Below are 5,051 nucleotides of genomic sequence, written 5' to 3'. Positions count from 1 at the left end.
GCAACCAAATTCAACAAACATGCAAATCAAACATAGGCGTATAACCAAGCAAATTAACAAATAAAATAATAAAGAAAAATAAAAGTGTGTGCCTGGTGATGGAGAGGAAATTGAGAAAGATCGTTTACTATAAATAACTTAACCACTTAGTTAACAACCTAGATTCTAGGTTAGTCAACACGAACAACTCTACTCTGATATCAACTCTAACGATCCCAACTTTCACACCAATCTAGAGATCATTACCAAAAATCAACCTAAACTTACTTTACTAACTCTTATATTTTTTTAAAAAAAAAATTGTCAGCATAACGAACTTACCATAACAATACCAAAAATTTATCAGGGACCTGTTCAAAGGAATACACTCTCAATAATATTCTGTAAGCTCTAAATTGTTTTCATTTTATCAAAATTAAGATGGGGGGGCTAGATGTCTAGCTAAGGCTTTGGTAAGGCCGAACTCTTATTAGAGCTAGATAGTTTCTTTGTTGCTCTTTGGATTTGACCACCCTGAGGGCACCAGTTGCGTTAGTTGTTCTTTAGTTAAGAGTTGCTGAGTTAAGTCAGCCCGAGGAATGGTATGAATCGGCTTTTTCTAGTCGACCTCTCTCCGGCTGGGCAAGCGAGTTCCATACCCTACACGATGTAGAAGAGCGAGTTAGCGGGAGTTCTTAGTTAAAATAGTTCAAGTTGTGTGACTAGCTAGCCTAAGGGATGTTCTCCCCACTTCTTCCTCTCTTATTGGTCCTACTAAGATAGAAAATTTTTCACTAACGAGACTTTTAGCGAAAGAGAAAAGTTCTTTACTTAAAATAGTTACCTTATTTAAGGTAATAAAAGATAAGTAGAAAACATTATCAATATCATCTTGATCCGATAATCGATAATTGAATTCCAGTCGTTTATGAGAATCCAGGAATGAAGGTTCAATCAGACGATCATCCTCGTTTGGTCTTTTTTGATAGGCTTCTAAATTAAATGGGAGTAAAATGATCTTAAGTAAGCTTAGTGAAAGTTGATATCTATTTTTTAAATCAAGTTTTATTGCTAAATTAAATTAGTTGAAATATAAGTACAATAAAGTTTGGTAAAAATTGAAGTATAAAAAGTAAAGGAATTAATATGGGATATTGGGAATTAAATGACCTAAAATGAACCTAAGACAAACTAATATTGGAAATTGGAAATGAAATTGAGAAGAATTAAGAGAAATGTGAATTAAGTGTTTAATTTTCGGAAACTGACATTTTGGGTCAAAATTATTATTGAACAGGCAAGCCCTTAAATTTTACTATATTTAGGTTAAATTAGAAATAGGAAGGGAATTTATTTGAGGAAACTAAAAATATATATGTATGTGATATTTGTTGTTGCCGAGAGAAGAGATTGTTGGAAATTGGAGGAATGAATTTGGGGAAATTACGAAGAAATTACCAAGTTTTCTTTAAAGATACTTCAAAATGAAGTAAATGAAGGAAAATCTCAGCGGAAGCCACGAATTGAATAAGGTAAGCAGAAGCTGGAGGGACTTTGTTGGCTGAAGAAGAGATGATCGGTTATGGTTGATAGATATAAGCAGAAAAGCTTGGTCGGTGAGAACAAATTCCTGTTGCAAATTCCGAGTTTCTTCAAAAAACAAACAGAGGAAGGAGTAAAGAAGATTTCTGTGGGTTGTGTTGAAGAATCATGGCCGGAGAAGAAAGGAAAAAGAAGAAAATCAGTGGCGGCCGGAGTGGACGGAAAACAGAGTATCGCCGGTTTTAAGCAAATTCGTGGAGTTATAGGCTAATTCGAAGCTCCAAATTCGAAGGTAAGATACTTCTAAGGTCTCTATAGAGTTCTATGGTCATTTATTTGATCTTTATTAGCCGGAATTGAGGAATTTAAACTCTTAAAATTCTGCAACTTTTCGCCGGAAAATAGGGGTACCGTGGAAGTGTTGGGGTCGATTCCGGGAGATTTAGGGATACTTGGACATCAAAATTTTGATGTTAGTTAATTCAAATGATAGGTAAAAGGTTTATATAGGTTAATTGAAGTTCTGTTTACCGGAATTTGTTGGATTTGCGTCTGAAAATCCTACCGGAAAACAGGGCCGAATCTGGAACTTTTTAGGGCTGAAGGCTGAAGATGAAACCAGTCTGTCATCTATTGTCCGTCATTAAAAGACGAAAAAAAAATTCAATTTTAGGTTGATTAAGGTATTTTCAAGCATGATTAGGGGTTGAATTGGTATTATTATGATACTTTAAACCTAAAAGTAAAAGAAATTGGGATCCTAAGTTAATTTTGAAGTTGATTGAGGAGTTAATTTGTTAAGTAAATCCTAATTATGGTTAATGGAGAAATTTGATAAAATTGGATAAATTTAAGGTTAATTAAAATATTCTTAAGATTAATTTAAGTTCTCATGATATCAATGAGATGTTTTGACGAAGGGATTAAATTAATTTGGAATCTTAAGTTAATTTTAAGGTAATTTGAGGATTAAAATATAACGTTAAACCCTGAAATTGGATGAGATTAGGGTTTGGAAAAAATTATGGATAATTGGTATTTTTAGGGCACTTAAAACCTAGAATTAGATTTAGTTGGGAACTTAAGTTAATTTGGACTTTGTTAAGAGACTTAATTGTGAGTAAACCCTAAATTGAGTAAAATTATAGTTAAATTTGAAAGGGAAATCCTAAAATGTCCAGATTAAGGTTTAAGGAAAATTAATGTGGAGTTAGTTCTTATTGGAGATTAATTTTGGGATCTATTGGAGATTAATTTTGGGATCTTAAGTTAATTTAAAAAAAATTAAAGGACCGATTTGCAAAGCAAAACTCTAAATTGGACCAAATTAGGGTTTTGAGGAAGTTTAAGTGAAATTGGTTTTATTTGAAGAATAATAAATTGGATTATGGTCGTTTGGAGAATAATTAGGGAGTTGTCAATTAAATTTCAGGATTATTAGGAATTCATGGAATGAAAAATCTGGGGATCAGCTGGTTGATTGTGAGTGGTTTATTTTTAAGTATTTGATTTATGAAATATATACACAATTATGGTTTGGAAATGAAACTTAAGCATGATCTATTTTATATGTGATTTAATTGTGATTTCCATGAAATTAATCGATTTTAATTGGAAATCAATAGATTTTAGCTACTTTGTTGGAAACCATGTTTACGTTGGATTTTCTGAATTAATTAAATGATTTATGATTTCATTTGAATATCGTAGATTTGATGGAATAAATTTCAAACCACTGGACTTTGAATTTGATTTATGATGTATTATGATATCATTGTTGTTATGAGGGAAGTAGATTTCAAACCATTGACTTAGGTACCCAAAGAATGTTAGCATACTTTGTGGACGTCCGACGAGGATTGTCAGCATGCTCTGACTGGAATTGTTATCGTACTCGAGTATGTCTCGCGAAAACTGTCGATATGTGCATATGGGACAAGTTAAATTGGGTACAGGGTTTAGTGAAATTTTTCCTGGATATGACTGGAATTTATATGAATCATTCTCTCGTTTAAATGAGAAGACTTAGGATCATGCTATTCCACTAATTTGCATATCTTTCAAAGATTTCTTGTTATGAGTTGATCTGTTATGTTTTAAAGGATTATTTGATGTTGAAGTGCTTTGAAAGGTGATTAAATGTTTAAAGATCTGATTATTAATTGATCTTGCTTAATAAATGGTTTCCAAAAAAGTATTTTCAAAAGAAAAATCCTATGTTCGCATAGAGCATGAGATATAGAGACTGAGTTTGTTTTTTTTAATTAAAAGTTAAATTATGATTTCGTATTGAATGAAGTTTATTTTTTGTTTTCATATTGATTTTGCTTATAGTTGTTCACATACGATGTATTTGTGCAAACACAGTGTTTTGTTTCTTTAATGATTCTTCACATAACTTTAGTTGATTTATTTCTACTAGATCTTCTTTTATTTTCGATTCTTTTGAATTATTAAATTACATTCTAATTCCTTTCTTTACAGTATATATGCTTTTTTTTTTAATTAGATTTTACATTTAAATATTACACAATTCTCTTGATTGTCAGGATAATATATTTGTCCTCCACATTTTCAAATAATCACTGTGCATTTTAATTTAGTATTTTATGTTTAAACATTTTTTTATATAGTAATTGTGTTTAGATATTTTTCAAATTTTCATTTTAAAATTAGACATTTGTTCAATCGCCCTGATTAAGTTAAATTTGGGCAAGGAAATAAGACTCTAATTGGACAAATGATCTTTAAAAAGAAATTTATGATTTATGGCAATTACGTGGCATTGAAGCCCCATCTCTTTTCCGTTGCCCCAAATCCAACGCTTTAAAAAAAAAAAAAAAAAATCAAGAGAGGTTTTGTTGAGATTTAATTTTTAATTATCAGAGATGATTTTGTTGGGATTTCCTCTCTCACACACTTGATCACTCATTCCCGATTTCCTCGATCTTCAACAAACTGTCACCAAAAAGTCCTCTTTCTCTCCTACCACCTCTCTCATATGTCTAAGTCACCTCCCTCCGGTCATGATCTCTCACCCTCTGTCATTAGATATGTCCAATTTTTTCAAGGAGACAGAATCCCGCCCCAAATGGGGAAGAGATTTTTCGATTAGATAGAGAATAGGGGAGGGAATGGGAGAAAAAAATTTCTAAACTAAAGAGGGATGAAGACGGATACGGGAACGGGGATGGAGAATGCATTTCCAAACTAAAATAGGAGATGAAAGAGATGTAGTCATTTAGCTATTTCCAAAACTAAAATAGTTTTGATCATTTAAAAAATAACATCCTATTTTGGCCATTTATCCAGTCGAACTACCGACTATTAGGCCAACCAGACAAATAGCTAAATTCAAGAAAGTGTTTTGCACTTATAGCACATTAGGGGAAAATAACTGTAGACATAGCACAATTTGAAAATTTGTAAACAAGTAGTAAATTTCTATTTTAAAAACTCACAATTACAAAAATACTCCCCGGTTGTTCTAAACAACGCGCTCTTTTTCTTATGTCTTTCTCAATTTGAAG

At 31.8% G+C, this 5,051-nt stretch overlaps 1 long non-coding RNA gene across 1 annotated transcript; it reads left to right on the top strand.

Moving 5' to 3' along the window:
• Window positions 1–1,321: 1,321 nt before the first annotated feature.
• On the top strand, window positions 1,322–3,569 carry LOC120079400. Its single transcript, XR_005482235.1, has 2 exons — window positions 1,322–1,813; window positions 2,954–3,569. It is a non-coding gene; the product is annotated as an uncharacterized LOC120079400 (long non-coding RNA).
• The last annotated feature ends 1,482 nt before the right edge of the window (window positions 3,570–5,051 follow it).

Source organism: Benincasa hispida, chromosome 6 (genome assembly GCF_009727055.1).
Source record: "Benincasa hispida cultivar B227 chromosome 6, ASM972705v1, whole genome shotgun sequence".
Lineage (NCBI taxonomy): Eukaryota > Viridiplantae > Streptophyta > Magnoliopsida > Cucurbitales > Cucurbitaceae > Benincasa > Benincasa hispida.
Note: the sequence above shows the minus strand (reverse complement) of the source record. Positions and strands in the feature narration are given on the sequence as shown.